The 16,191-nt window shown below is 48.7% G+C and overlaps 1 protein-coding gene across 2 annotated transcripts in view; it reads right to left on the bottom strand.

Annotated features, from left to right (window-relative positions):
- Window positions 1-11,306, bottom strand: part of BRCA2 (BRCA2 DNA repair associated) — a 480,797-nt gene extending 469,491 nt beyond the window's left edge. The window contains exon 1 of one of the 2 annotated variants that reach the window (XM_078657152.1): window positions 11,185-11,306. The gene's annotated coding sequence lies outside the window, so the exon portion shown is untranslated. The remainder of the gene's footprint in view (window positions 1-11,184) is intronic. The other variant, XM_078657154.1, reaches the window with a different exon arrangement.
- Between the last annotated feature and the right edge of the window lie 4,885 nt (window positions 11,307-16,191).

Below are 16,191 nucleotides of genomic sequence, written 5' to 3'. Positions count from 1 at the left end.
AAGCAGATAGTAGTGTGATGCATGCACCGCGGAGGAGACAGTGGGGAGTCAAGCTGGGTAGGGAGCGCCACGTAGACTAAGTAATACAACACCAATCTATCCCAGTTCTTTGTATTCCCGGTTCATTAAAATGTTGACGGATACGATGCATACCACGTGAAACACGTACGAGCAGAGCATGCACGCCCCCGCTAGGCTGTACTATATGTCCTATTGTGCAATGCAGGCACTCATGTAAATTAACCAGCAGTTTGTCGACCCTGTATCAAAACATTTCAAAACTCTTTATTCAATTAACAAATTTAAACAAAAAAAATGAAATAATGGACCCACAAGACTGATAGAGGTCCACAGACGGTCCCCAGCGGCCAGAGAGGGGTTTGGTGGACTGGACAACTGGATTGGGACTTAGTGACACCTGGCATATATGGAATCCCAGTAGATGTGTATACACACATGCCTCGGCAGAACATGGTTTGCTGTCCTGCACGGACTACATATTCCTCCCAGCCTCCGGCCTCCTACACACTACAGAATCTCAAATCCTTCCTTGGGAGATATCTGACCATGCCCCGTAACAGTGCACTTCAGAGCTCCAAATACAGGAGAACCCCCATTGCTACGGTTTAACACCTGGCTCCTTACCGATGAGCATTCCTCAAGGCTACTTCACTGATGAGTTGAGGTTGTTCATAGACCTGAAAAAAGGGCACTGTGGACTTGGCAGGAGTGCTATAGGGGGGCGTTCAAGGCCTCTGTCTGGGCTGTTGGTGGAGAAGTCCTTGGGTCTCACGTCTGTCTTTGCAAAATACTTCAAGGCGCTTTATGCAAAATACACCCATCCGACTGCGAGTCCGAAACTCTGCTGGTCACAGATATACAGAGACACCCTGGGGCATCGCTAACGCTCGAGGAGGTGGGTGAAGCACTCTCGCATCTAAATTCTGGGAAAACCCCGGCCCAGATGGTTATCTGGTGAAATATTATCGTAAGCTCCATCTGGAGATACTTTCCCCCATCCTGAACATTTTTATGGAGGCGATCACCAAAGGGCACTTCCTGCCAGAAGTAGACTTAGTGACTCTGGTTCCCTTCTTAAACCTGATCGTCCTCTGGACCAATGAGCCTTGTACCCCCCCATTTTCCTCATCAACACAGAGGTTAAGTTTTATGCCAAGCTGCTCACTAACCACCTCTTGGTGGTGTTGCCCCACATGGTCCACCCAGATCAGTGTGGCTCCATCCCTCGCCGCAGTACTGAACCTTCCATCAGAGAAGTTTACTCGGCACTGGCCCATATTCAGTCCCTAGGAGGTTCTGCATCAATTTTGCTTATTAACTTCAAAAAGGCCTTTGACAAACTGCAATGGTAATTTCTGAAGGAAACCCTCAGCAATTTGGGTTTGGCCCCAGGTAACGGGTGTTCATCAGGGTCCTTTATGGGACTCCACTAGCGCAAGTGTGAATAAATGGAGTCTTGTCCCCTAGGTACCCATAAGGCGAGGCACCAGGAAGGCTGCCCCCTCTCTCACCTGCTCTTTGTGCTGGCTATAGCCGTACAGTCAGTGGAGGCCTGGTGCACTACGACACGCCGGTGTGGAGATTTGATTGGGGATAAGCAACAGAGGACAAGATTGCCCTATGTGTTTTATGTTCTGCTGCTCTTCTCCCAGCCAGCGGAGGTAGGGTCTTGTCTGATCCAAATTCTGAGCACCTTCAACATAGCCTTTGGTTTGCGGGTTAATTGGGACAAATTTCTCCTGGTTCCTCTACGGAGTGACCAACAAGACGAGGCCTGGCACCCTGGAATCACCATATGCCGTCTCAGTTTTTACACCTTGGAGTGCACATTTCCTGGGAGCCGGAACTTGCCTGGTGTCTTAACCTTCGCCCCTTGTTACGGAGGGCCCTACAGAACGTGTACCAATGGGACAACCTGCCCTTTAACATTATGAGTAGAATAGCCTTCTTCAAGATAATGATGATCCTCCCATTGCTACTTTAAGCACTTCAAAACTTTCCCCTCCTAGTTCCACTCATTGGTGACACTGGGGTGATCGATGACCCGGGCAAATAAGCACCCAAGAGTGCCCTTTAGTACATACATTTGCACTGTCTACAACGGGGAGCTCACCATGGCAGATATTCACCCATACTATTGAGCAGCTCACATTCGGACCCTAAGTGACTGGTTGCATGGGGACTGGGATGATCCAGCATACTGGGGAGAATTATACTTAATTGACCTAGCTAGTATAACAGGAATCCTCTAAGGGGTGCTAATCTCAGCGTCCCTTCCGGAATTAACCAAGTGTGGGGTTTGGAGGTGGTCTATACGTTGCACCAGAGGGGACCGCAAAATCATGCTTGAGACTCCCCTATAGGAAGGCCGCTAGTTGGCACACGTAGTGAACCTTGAGGGCTTCCAAGGATTGGATCGTAAAGGGATATCACGCTTAAGGGATGTCGGAGACCGGGACCATATCAAGGCCTTTCAGGATCTCCATTTGGACTTCCTGATGCATAAATCCCAGCTTTTTCATTACTTACAACTGCAACATGTCCTTTCCGAGCACCAGGCGGAGCTGAAAGAAGTTCCACATTATAGTCCCCTGGAAGGGCGAGTATTTAGCTGTCTTTTGGGGAAAGGAGTGGTCTCGCAAATCTACAAAACCTTTGTAACACATTCCCAGGATCTGATGTGTCACGTGAAGGAGAGGGTCCCCTCGACGGGGCAAATGGGAGGGATGCATGCATGGCTCTCTGCAATCTGGCAATATCAGCATGGCTCAGGCTCTTACAGTTCAAATACCTCCATCAGCACTACCTTACACCCTTCTGTCTTTGGAAAGCACGGGTCCATACCTCCCCTGCTTGCAAAAGACTGCAAGAACGCCAGAGGGACTTCAATTCACACGGCATGGTCCTGTTCTGTTATTCACATCAATTGGACAACTATTATCTCTTCCCTAGCCCGGGTGGTGGGACTACACCTCGAGGTAACCCCCAGTGCTCGCATTATTGGTATTCTGGACGATATGAGAGGGTCTCAAGGAGGCAAGACATTGGTGGGGCTGGGAATGTTGCTGGCCAAGAGAGATATAGCCAGGCATTTGAACTCCCCTGTTGCTCCCTCTATGACAGGCTGGATGAATGCCATGGACTGTCCAAAGACAATTTACACTGCATTGCGGTGTTCCCGCAAATATGAGAAGATTTGGAACAAATGAGGTCGGCATATCACAGTCTAGATGGATGAGGCTGATGTGCACACAGATAGTATTTCCCATCTTACGGGTGGGGGGGGTAGCAGGGTACAGGCGGTACCGTTTATTGTATGTTTATTTTGAGAGACTTGTACCTTTTTTCTTTAAATTTTAAAAGTGTTTTTATTTTTTAAATACAATTCTTTAAATGCCAAACTTGATATTGCTACCTCCTGCCAATAGAAAGTTCGCTCTTATTACATTGCAGTAGTGAAAATGAATTAAAGAGTTTTTCACTACCAGGATATGTAAGACTTAAAGACATGTCCAACTTTCTTAATACACTGCACCCTGCCTACTCTAGGGGTGGCATATGTATTGAAAAGGTTTAGGCCAGGCACAATGTTTATTTTGCCAGGTCAAAATGGGCAGTTACAACTGCATACACAGGCTGCAATGGCAGGCCTGAGACATGTTTAAAAATGCTACTTAAATGGATGGCAAGTCAGTGCTGCAGGCCTACTAGTAGTATTTAATTTACAGGCTCTGGGGACACATTGTACCACTATACTTGGGACCTACAAGTAAATTAAATGCGCCAATTGGGTGTAAGACAATTTCCCCATGTTTAAAGGAGAGAACACAGCCACTTTAGTACTGGTTAGCAGTGTTAAAGTGTGCACAGTACTAAAAGACAAAGATAATGGGTTCATAAAACAGCTGGATAAAAGCAAAATGTTAGGGGAGGACACGGCAGAAAGAGTCAAGTCCAACCCACTGGCATGCCACCAGGGAAACGACAACTATTAATTTGGGATGTTTGCCATTGAACAAAGCCCAATAAGTACAGTTGCACGCTGCCAGTGGGTGATTATTTTGTCACATTGTACTTTCCCTCCTTGCAATTCAGATGTAGAAGTAACACAGTTGTATGCCTTTACTCACTATGCCTGACGTTCCACACACCAACATCGAATTACAGACTAGTGGGCTAATCCTAAAAGTGAAAAACACTGACATGAAAGCCAATGTCTGTAGGGCGTTGGAACCACTGCCCCATCTATGCATCCTGTTTTTTTAAATGAAACTTCATTGGTTTATAGGGATAGCACATAGACAGTTCATCACATAGGATATTACATTTAGTATCATGTCATTTTGAATTACTCTGTTTTGGTAAGCATATATTGATTCAACTGGAACATAAGTACATATACTGTAGCATAGATCATACCCATTGGGGGTAAGTGAAAAGATGGAACAATGCCTTCATAAGAAATATTCATGGAATAGAATTTGTATTTCAGAACATCAAAAACAGTCATACTAAAAGAGAGCAAGGCAGTCCATGTGTCTTTTTGAAGAGGTGTGGCGCCGCGGCCAGGGCGACTGACGCTGGAATCTGGGGACCACGGTTCGATCCCCGGCTCCGGCGGCAGGTCAGCCCAGCACCATGTGACTCTGGGCAATAGCTCGCTTAATCTTCCCGACGGCCCCCAGCGCCTGGAGACCCTTACGGGTGAATGTGCGCTTTACAAATGTGGACTTTACTTTACTTTTTTTATCCCCTAGAACCAATACATAACAAACCACCCCCATCCCCTTCCGGTCTGCTTTCGTGTTAGGCCTCCACAATTAAGGTAGTAAGAGATCATGGTGGATAGTCCAAACACACCCGTGGCATATCCATCTAGACCCCAGTGTTGCCTGTCCCCCTTTTCAACATTCCTAAGGTGTAAAGCAGTGCATCTTGCATCCCCTTCCCTGGATGTGATCACTCCCCGTGGTTCCCTCAGTGCAGATAGCATAACCAACCAAACGTGTAAATCATCCTCCAGTTTATCATCTCTACGGACTTGTCTCATCCACACTTCCTCTGCAATTGCCCATTCAGAAACGTATATCATCCACGCCACGCATGTAGGGGTGTCAGGCTGAGCCACATAATGGCTATGCGCCTCTTCACAAGCATCACCAGTCTAAGGAGGACAAACTTCCTGCTTAATTTTTTCTTTGCAGGAGAGGGAATCAAACCCAACAATACCTGAAGGATCTCCATCTGCAAGCCCCACCCCGAAGCCATATTCAAGTTGTGCAATATTTTTTGCCAGTAGGAATACAAGGATGAGCATACCCACAGCATATGCCGAAAATCTGCCACCTGAGTCCCACACTATGGGCAACCAGTTGGGCAAGTATCCTAGATACCATGCAGTAATTACGGAGTAAGATATGTCTGGTGTACATAATTATATTGCAGGAGTTTAGAGTATGCATTGCTCTATGTCAAGGTATGCCAAGGTAAAATCATCGGTCAGGAGCTACATAGCATGATACACATGGCCCAACCGTCTCAAATTATGGAGGGTGTTACGCTTCCGAATAAAGCCAGATTGATCTGGGTGTATTAGGGAGGGCAACTGAGGGAGTAGACGTGCCACCAGCACACTGCTGAGGATTTTCATGTCAATATTTAGGAGAGAGATCAGCCAATAACATATTATTCTTTACGAAACTAAGGCACCAATACAACCAGTTATGTTCAAATCAAAAACCCAAGTAAACTCACCAGTCCAGAGAAAGCTGAGAAAATGTACACAGAAATGGAATGGAGTCTCTGCAACACCAGGGCACTACCATAGAGAAGCCAAGCAACCTCATAGTCAAAAAGAAATGAAAAATAAGCAACATAATACAATACCGGACAAGAGTTGGTGATTTTCCATAACGTCCGAAAGACTTTGTAGCTTAAATGACAGAGGGCTGTTAGTTGGGGAAGGATGTTGTATAGTAGCATTAATGAAGACCTTAATACCCAACTGTGGGGTGTTGTAGCACATTATCGTATCATACATTATCGTACGGGTAGTACACTATACCGCGCGGAAGTGCATAGTTGGCAGAGTGATGTATTTGGTGTAATCCAATGTGAGAAGCGTTTTTTTTAAGTTTTAGTATGCTATATTCAAAGATTTAGCAAAATGTTGAATATAAAGTGAAGCCGATTATAAATAAATACATTTGATTACATTTGTACAGAAAATTAAGCAGTGACAATAAGTAAACCTAGAATAAAATTAGAGAATAAACTATTTCAATAAAGCATAACATTGACGCATGAAAAAGAGGAGAGGGAGATTCTCAGAAAAACATACACCAATGTCTAGTTAGAGGGGGGAATAATAGCAACGAAAAGTGTAAGCATTCAAATTAAGCATTGCAAATTGAAAAGCAATTTACAAGTAGAAATACAGAATATATACTTATCGAAATGGTACAGCAATATTCTCTAACAGTTTACTATGAGAAGTAGAGTTGTTAAATCTAGATATGTGTATTTCTTGATATAAATATTTTCCTTATTTATCTATACGTTTATTACTTAAACTCCTACACACAAAAAAACTTTGATTCACTTCAATGCACTACCCTATATTTCACCCTATATCTCTCTCAATATATCCGCTTCCTCCACTCTCTGACTCACCTCAAACCTCATTCTAATAGACTCTTCCCTCTACTATCCCTTCTTGGATCACATCAAACTTCATTTTAATACTATGATCTCCCAAACAACCCTTCTAAATTCTTCCCTCACCTATCCCTCCTTTGCCTCATCCCAAAACTAATGTTACTACTATGATCTCCCTAATCCATTTCTAGAGATGCTTCCCTCCTCCATTGCTCCTTATACTCAGCCCAAACCTCATCTTACTTCTATGATCTTCCAATAAACAGTTTCTAGTCTCTTCCCTCTTCTATCCCCCATTATCATTTTCAATCCAAGTAACGGACTTGCATGTCCACCACTCAAATGAACTCAAATTTCACTATACAAATCCACTACTAATCCATTTTGAGTTTCAGAGTAGCGTGCTACTCCCTGAAAACCGATTTGACGTATCGTCATGGATACTATAGGAAACAGAGTGGTAGTCGGTCCCAAACCCTTACTAGCCGTTTTAATGGAGCAAATAGTTGTGATGATGCTTGTCCGTGACATGGGGAGACCCCTAACCCTCCGAGTTGCGAAAGTGGTTCCAAATGAATGTCTAGACAAGCTTTAGGTACTTTCTTTTAAAAGAGTAAATTCCGAGACAAGGGGTAGTAGGCGCTATATCCTTTTCAATGCGACGTCACGGTGGACGACCTCTGCCCCTGCTCGCAGGCAGGTCGCCCCCTCGCTGCTACACGGCCCTGTCTGCCCTGCCGGTCTCGCCGCCTGGACCCGCATTGCCCGTAACACTGGTATCCCTGTGCTATCTCGCTCTCGCTGTGCCCAACTCCCTCTAACTTGTACCATATTGTTTTCTATTTTCGCTTCCCCTCTGTGCCCCATTTGCTTCTGTGCATAATTGTTCTGTTGTCCCCGCAAGCGCCATGACACCCGCCTCCGCTACGACCCCAGCACCCTCCATGCACTGAACGCCGGACGATCTCGCACCTGCTGCCTGGCCACCCCGAAGCGCACCCAAGGACCCTTCTCCTGCCGGAACTGCTGCTTCACCAGCATCAGGCCCGCCAACCTACCCACCGAAGAATGCAACTACCTCAGATGTTTCCTCCTCAACACCCGCTCTGCCTGCAAACACGCCGCCGAACTCTGGGACCTACTCAACACCAATGCCCCAGACGTCGCCTTCCTGGCGGAGACCTGGCTGACCCCCTCCTCGGCACCTGACATCACCATAGCCATCCCGGAAGGCTACAAGATCACCCGCAAGGACCGCACCAACGGAACAGGAGGCGGAATCGCCATCGTCCACAGAAACACTTACAAAATCTCGACAGACGCCGCCAACACCCTCAGCACCGCCGAACACCTGCACTTCCAGATCCACACCGACCCCAACACCACCCTCAGAGGCATCCTCATCTACAAACCCCCCGGACTCTGACCGCAGTTCGGCGACTCCATCGCCGACTTCATCAGCACACGCGCCCTCGCCTCCACGGACCACATCCTCCTCGGGGCCCTGAACTTCCACCTCAAGAACAACACCGACTCCAACTCCTCCACCCTGACCGACAACCTCGGCAACATCGGACTCAGACAACTCGTCACTACACCCACCCACTCCGCCGGCCACACGCTTGATCCCATCTTCTCAGCAAGCACCCACGTCTTCTTCGACCGCACCACCGAACTCCACTGGACTGACCACCGCTGTATCCACGTCACCTTCCGGAAACCCACCACACACCATAGCACCCGGCAGATGCCTCGCCGCAGCTGGGGCAAGATCACCGAGGACCAGCTAACCGCCACCCTCGCCCAGATCCCACCCGCAGACCCGACTGGACCCGCGAAAGAACACTTGAAAGCTACACGGCCCATAGGAACACCACCTGCCTACACCACCAACTCATCAGATCCGCCAAAAGGACCGCCTTCAAAGACCGCATAAACAACAATGCACACAACAGCAAAGAGCTCTTCAGCATCGTGAAGGCACTCTCCAACCCCAGCTCCAACACCAACGACATCCCACGGTCACAAGACCTGTACGACCCGCTGGCCACCTTCTTCCATCGCAAGATCGCAGACATCCACGACAGCTTCGACGCCATCACCACCACGCCGGCAACCGCCGACACCCCCGCTCCCACGACCACCACCCGCACCAACCACCTGCTCGCCTAGACCAACATCAACGACGACAACACCATCAAGATCATGAACACCGTCCACTCCGGTTCCCCGGAAGACCCCTGCCCACACCACATCTTCAACAAAGCTGGCAGCACCATCGCACTCCACCTCCGGAAAACCATCAACATCTCCTTCGAGACGGCGACTTTCCCGGAGAGCTGGAAGCACGCAGAGATCAACGCCCTACTAAAGAAACCCAAGGCGGACCCCAAGGACCTCAAGAACTTCTGACCCATCTCCCTGCTCCCGTTCCTGGCGAAGGTCATCAAAAAGGCCATCAACAAACAACTGACCAGCTTTCTCGAATAGAACAACATCCTGGACCAGTCACAGTCTGGGTTCCGCAGCAACCACAGCACCGAAACTACCCTCATCGCCGCCACGACGACATTAGGATTCTGCTCGACAACGGAGAAACCGCGGCTCTCATCCTCCTGGACCTGTCAGCCGCTTTCGACACAGTCTGCCACCACACACTAAGAGCACGCCTCCACGACGCCGGAATCCAAGAGAAGGCCCTGGACTGGATCATCTGCTTCCTCTCCGGAAGAACCCAGAGCGTCCGCCTCCCCCCCCTTCCGCTCCGAAGCCACCGAGATCATCTGTGGCGTACCCCAAGGCTCATCCCTCAGCCAAACGTTGTTCAACGTCTACATGGCACCACTCGCCCAAGTCGACCGACGGTACGACCTGAACATCATCTCCTACGCCGACGACGTTCAGCTGATTCTATCGCTCACCAAAGACCCCCCACACCACCAAAACCAACCTCCACGAAGGAATGAAGGCCGTAGCCGACTGAAGCTGAACTTGGACAAGATGGAGGTCCTCATCCTCGGGTCCACCCCCTCGGCCTGGGACGACTCCTGGTGGCCGACCTCACTAGGAGCACCGCACCCCCTACACCCACCAACCACGCACGGAACCTAGGGGTCATCCTCGACTCCACACTCTCCATGACAAAGCAGGTCAATGCCATCTCCTCCTCCTGCTTCAACAGAAGGACTGTCACCGAGGCCCTCGTCAGCAGTAGACTGGACTACGGCAACGCACTCTATGCAGGAGCCCCGACCAAACTCCTGAAGCGGCTCCAACACATCCAGAACGCCTCCGCCCGCCTGATCCTCGACATCCCCCGCCGCAGCCACATCACACCCCACCTGAGAGACCTGCACTGGCTCCCCATCAAGAGGATAACCTTCAAACTCCTCACCCACACACACAAGGCACTCCACGACACCGGACCAGCGTACCTCAACAGCCTCCTCAGCCTCTACACCCCCAACCGCCAGCTCCGCTCTGCAGACCGCACCGTCGCCACAGTCCCCCGCATCCGAAGAGTGACCAATGGGCAGCAGATCATTCTCCCACCTTGCCAAGACGTGGAACACCCTCCCCATCCACCTACGGCAGACCGAAGACCTCCTAAACTTCAGGTGACTCCTCTATACCTGGCTCTTCGAACAGTAGCAGTGTCCCGTCCCCCCCTATCGCCTTGAGACCCTCACGGGTATGTAGTGCGCTTTACAAATGCTATGATTGATTGATTGACGTGTGCGGAGGACGGCCGGGGGCCGTCCGATCTGCACACGCGTCAGATTCGGCTGCAGCCCGACGGAATGTCCGCTGCGGCGAAGCAGATATACATGCAATTACAATATGAGTGAGTGACCAGAGAGACGCTCTCATCTTGTCATGTGGTAGCAAGCCCTACATGCTCAGTTAGTAAATCCAGCTGTCTGCCACCTCAGGACACACACACAGGTTTCAATCATCAAAAGCATCTTAGCATCTTATCAATTAACTCCTGTTTGGATTTGGCAACTTCCAGTATGGCTTCCCCAATCATCATCACCCAAATCTCTTCTCACTCTCTCCCCCCTACTCGCGACTCCTGTGTCTCCCCCCCCTCCTCTTTCTGGTCATGACCTCTTCCTGCCACTGATGTCTCCCATCATTCTCAAGCCATCATAGTTCACAATCGGGCACTTATTTCCCATCTTTCCTACCCTCTCTTAAAATACACCCACACCACTTAAAGCTGCTCATCCTGTCACTGCACACCTCAGTCTGGGTCCAGTTCTCACTCTGTCCACTGTCTTCGACATCTCACTCCAGCACATTAAAGAATGACTGACCGATGGAAAAGGGAGGCGATTTCTCAAAATGTTCCGCTTATGCCTCTGAAATGTTTGTACTATTGAGGCTGACTCGGCCTGACAGAGTGACTGGCTGCCACAGCACAACAGTCCGTTCAGTGGAACTGAAGCGGCGGTATTTCTCCTTACTTTGCTTTCCTGACGGTGGTGCACTTTATCTACTAACCTGATATTCCCACCAACTAAACAGACACCGATACTGCGAATTTGATTATTCTCCTTCTCATTGCCCAGAACTCCTTAGTAGTACTTTCAACTTGCCATTTGAATCGGACGGCAACTTGGAGCAAACAAGACCTGCTGTACAAGCACAACCACCTGCAAAAAAAGGTCCCGAAACAAGCTCTACCCACGCATAGATGTCGACGGGTTACAGAGTGATCACCAAATAAAGCCGGACATCCCAACATTTCACAAGACGTTAGGAATTGTTGAAAATCTGGGATGTCTGACTATCTGTTGAAAGAAAGGCTCTGCGGCAGCGAATCAGGGTGAAGTCTGAACTCGAGCCAGGAATGACAACATGTTGTCAACAGGAAGACTAGCGAGGACCGTGACGTAGGAACACATAACCTTTTGCAGGGCGGAGTCATAGTATAGCCGGATAGAGCCAGTGTTGGGAAACAAACTGTTAACCAAAGCTATCACTTCTCACGTCACCTGGCTCTTCCTGCTGTCTTAAGCCCGAGGTTCACCTCGCTGACTTGCTAACAGTCAGCCACTCTGTGAACAGCACAGATTGCTACTGCGGCAGCTAAAATGCTGTGCTTCGCGCACATGCTTCCTCTGGCGTACTTCGGCCAATCGATAGCTGCAAAGGTTTTCCCGCCAATTCTAAGTCGCAGTTCTGATGCACCACAGCCAATGAACAACTAACGAGATGGTCTAGCCAATCACAACACACGTTCCGGAAACTAACCTTACTGTTCTTAACAATATGTATTAAACTAGCCAGATGATGACCTTGCAGGGATTGTAGTTTAGATAATGACCTCATTGTTCTTCCGATTTTGCATGGCATTGGTATGTTACAATAAAGTCGTGTATCTTTCAAGATGAGTCTCCTAGTACAGTTTTTATATAGCACAGACATTACGCAAAGCTGCTAGCGCTTTACGGTACACATCTTATGTTACATGGAAGTTACAGATGGTTTCAGTTAAACAATATAGAGAAATGACAAAGCTTCAAAATACAACAAGGTAGATAGAAGAGATCATTACATAAAACAGAATTAACAAAAGCCATAAAAAGATTGAGGTAGTATACAAACTGTACAAAAGGTATGTATGGTCGTAAAAAGGTTGAGGTAGTTTACAGCCGTAACAAAAGGTTGAGGTAGTGTAGAGCTCTGTGCCATGACTTGATTACAGTGTTTTATCTAAAATACCATTGGAAGAGAAGAGCTTTCGTGTCCGTTTTTAGAGCCGTCAGCGAGGTAGTTGTGCGCAGATTTGGAGGTAGTGAATTCCAGATTCTGGCTGCACTTCTTGAGAAGGATTGTGCCATCAGCCGTTTCCTTTAAAGGGAGGGGAGGGATCAAGGAGCATTATTTTGACGTTTATCAATAGTCTGAAGCCGCCAGATAGCTTGTGTTTGATCGCTGGGTACCAGGGAGTAGATGTGTGCAGGGCTTTATGGGTGATGCAGGCAATCTTGTCGATAATCTATTCTTCACGAAATGGAGAGCGTGAGATTATGAGACCAGTTGCATTCTCCCAAAGTCACTATTCACACACGAGCAACTGAATGAAGAAAGAAAAATATGGATCCTGTTTTAGGCAGAATTACTCCTTCATACCTTTTGGGTATCCAAAGATATTGGAGTAGATGCCTCACTCACTTTATCATGACATGCTTCATCATTGGCACCTATCCACTCCGTGGTACGGTGGTACCGCCAGGGCAGACTCAGCCGAAAGATTGGGAGTTCCTAGATAAAATCTGTCTGGATAAGCAGGGATCCAGAAGAAAAGTGGAGAGTTAAAAATACCTACAGGTATACCCAAAGAATTACTCTATTTGCAGGGTACCTAGGGTATGGATGAAAAAGGTTATTTAGGGTTTTGTTGAATCTAGTTGTTCAATTAACCCCACTATGTAAACGCCAATATGTTTTGACTCACCCTAAGAGCCCATCTGGGGCCTTCGTCAGGGCTATTTGAAGCACCCCTGCCTTGCAATGCATGCATACCATGCACATACGTGAGGTTTAAGGCTCTCACGTCTTGGTTTTCTGCCTTGGGAAGTACCCTTATTTGAAGTCTTTCAAGGGTCATGCATGTCTGGGGTGTCGTGTTGTCCTATTGTCACACATTCGTCAAAGATTTGACATCACCCATCCACCTTCGTTTAGTCGCCTACCAGACTGCCTCTGAGTCTTGTAGATAGCCCTTAATTCAACTGGCAACTATCGGAAAGTGATCAGTATTGGGGTAATATGGTTTCTTTTGGCCCGGTGTGCAAACCGTGCTGCCAAATGTAGAATCAATTTCAGCGGGGTGAGATGGGTTTTGAGGAGACCTGTCAGGAGAGAGTTACAATAGGCTATTCTGGAGAGTACCAGTGTGTGAGCATGAGATTTAGGATCTTGTTCTGAAATGTAACAGCAGATTCCCCTCAGAAAAGCTCTGTGAAGCAATTACTGAGCATGTGCTTTCTAAAAATAGATTGTGAAGCTCACCATAACTTCTCACTTTACTGCCTTCCACTCAACCATTTAGTGCCTTGCTGGAGTAATCCACAAAATCTACCCAGGACTGGCTTGACAGCTTGTGACTGTCCCTGAATGTTAATCCGTACTTCTAAAGGGTTAGACCATATTTCCTGTCATGGGCTTTCTTAATGAAGAGATACTCTATCCAGCTTTGTTTTCCTACGACCAACAGAGAATCCATCCCCTCAGTGGTCACATGCCTCCCGAGCCTGGCTGCCCAATCCTCCTCAGGGATCTCATGCATTCTGAAATCTACCTCACAAGCTTCAAACCAAATGACTTTGTCTTCCTCCACCACAAAGATAGGCACCAGGTTCTGGGCTAAGTAAACCCTTTTTACTATGGATTTTCGCTGTCACCATTGCCACTGGACTCTGTGAGCCGTTTGGATTTTAAATCCAGCTCCTTCCGACTCAATTCATGAGCCCATAATATTTTTTCCAAGGCTTGTTTCCTTTCCTCCAAGGCCATCTCAGGCTCTGTCTTTTTATCTGCCAAAGCTTTCTCTGCCTCTACCTTTTTCTCTCCTAAGGCCCTCTTTGCAGCAGCTTTTGCTTTCTTTTCCTGTATGGCCAGAGTGGCCAGATGTAGCCTCATCTCTTTTTCAGCCTTGCTGTCCTCCAATTCCTCAGGTGTCAGTTTGGGGGAGAACACACTGCTTTCTGCTCTGGATCCATCAAGGGACCTCACTACCGTAGGCCCTACTCTCTCCCCTAGGTATGGGGCCATGGCCAGGACATATTTTCCCTCTGTGGTGGTGGGTGCGCGGCGGGCCGGAAAAGCAGGCAAGGAGGCCGGATGTATTGGGCTATGCCGGTAATTTATTAAACAGTAAGAGGCAAAAGAACAGGAGGTTGAACAGTGAGGTCTAAGGGTCTTCCGGGCTCTTCTCCGATGTTGGGGTCTTGATCTTTCCTGGAGCCGTCTGGTCGGGTCCGGCGCAGGGGAGGTACCTCGGAGGGCAACAAGAGACAATAAGGTACCGTTAGTCCTGAGGGAACTCCGTGAGTTTCCTGTCACCAACACCGGGACAGTGAGGAGAGGAAGAAGGGTCCGTGAGGTAGGTCGGGGTCGGGAGAAGGAACGAAGGACGGGGACACAGAAAAGCGTGATTTGGGAGTGTGTGAAGGGAGGGATGCAACACAGTGAGAGTGCTTTACAGGTAATATACAGTGCAAGATAGGGGCTACTTCTATGTGGTTCGTGACTAAGAGTGCCTAAGAGAGAGGGGAAGATTATTTACACAATATGTACAACGAGCACCTAGCGTGCTCCCTGGGGTGGTTACTCGTACTCACACGGTCTGCCGCAACTCTCCCTTGGAGTTGCGGCCGCTCTTCAGCCACCTCCTCAGGGACTCCACCAATCTTCGGACCACACGTCTTCTCCTTGATTCGCCTCGTCTCCGTCTTCTCCTCCGGTCCGAGCGTCCTGCCACGATTCTCCGACCTCGTTCTGGGCTTCCCGGCTGTTTTTCACTGGTTCTGTCGCTGTCTCCTGGGTGGGACTTCCGGGGTCGGAAGGATGTGTTTCCGGTCGGTGGGTTTCGCCGATTGGCTCCTGTAACACAGAGAGGGGCGGGAGTCTCCTCGTCATGGCGGCTCTTCTGAAATGGTTTGTGGAGGCGGGGTGTGCAGCCCCGTCCGATAGCGGTAAGTTTCGGGGGAAAGGCAATTCGGGCGGGGAAGAAAGCGGGGCCCCTTCACATCCCCTTCCCCTAGCTGTCTTTCCTGTACGGGTTGGTGAGGAGGGGTATCGGGAGAGGAAATCAGCGTTGCCTTGGTCTGTTCCCTTCCGATGTTGTGTTCTGAAGTGAAAGGGTTGGAGGGACAGGAACCACCTAAGGACCCGGTCATTATGTCCTTTGTTCCTGGCCATCCACTCCAATGGAGCGTGGTCTGTGTAGATAGTGAAGTCTCGGCCCTCCAGGTAATAGCGGAGGCTTTCAAAGGCCAATTTGATCGCGAGGGCCTCTTTTTCCACTACTGCATAGTTTCTCTCTCTGGGGAATAATTTCCTGCTGAGATATAGGATAGGCCTTTCGTACCCTTGATCGTCTTTCTGGGACAGGACAGCCCCCAATCCCTGGTCGGAGGCGTCTGTTTGTAAAACAAAGGGCAGGGCAAAGTCAGGGCTTACCAGTACAGGGCTGGAGGTCAAGGCGTTTTTGAGATCGGAAAACGCTTGCCATAATAAGGGGGTGGGGTTTTTCAGCACGGCTTCAGTTCGGGTAGATTTCTTTAGGAGGTCCGTAAGGGGGCTGCTCTCTGGGAAAAGTTAGGTACGAACCTCCGATAGTATCCCAGGAGTCCCAGGAAGGCTCTCAGATCTTTTTTTGTTTGCGGGAAGGGAAGGGTCTGTATGGCTTCGGTTTTGCTCTTCTGTGGTCGTATTAGTCCTTCACCTAAGAGGAAACCCAAATACTTAACCGTTTGTGCAGCGAGGGTGATTTTGGCG

The sequence above is a fragment of the Lissotriton helveticus genome, chromosome 8 (genome assembly GCF_964261635.1).
Source record: "Lissotriton helveticus chromosome 8, aLisHel1.1, whole genome shotgun sequence".
Taxonomy (NCBI): Eukaryota; Metazoa; Chordata; class Amphibia; order Caudata; family Salamandridae; genus Lissotriton; species Lissotriton helveticus.
The sequence above is the reverse complement of the archived record's forward strand: the minus strand, read 5'-3'. Positions and strand labels throughout refer to the sequence as shown.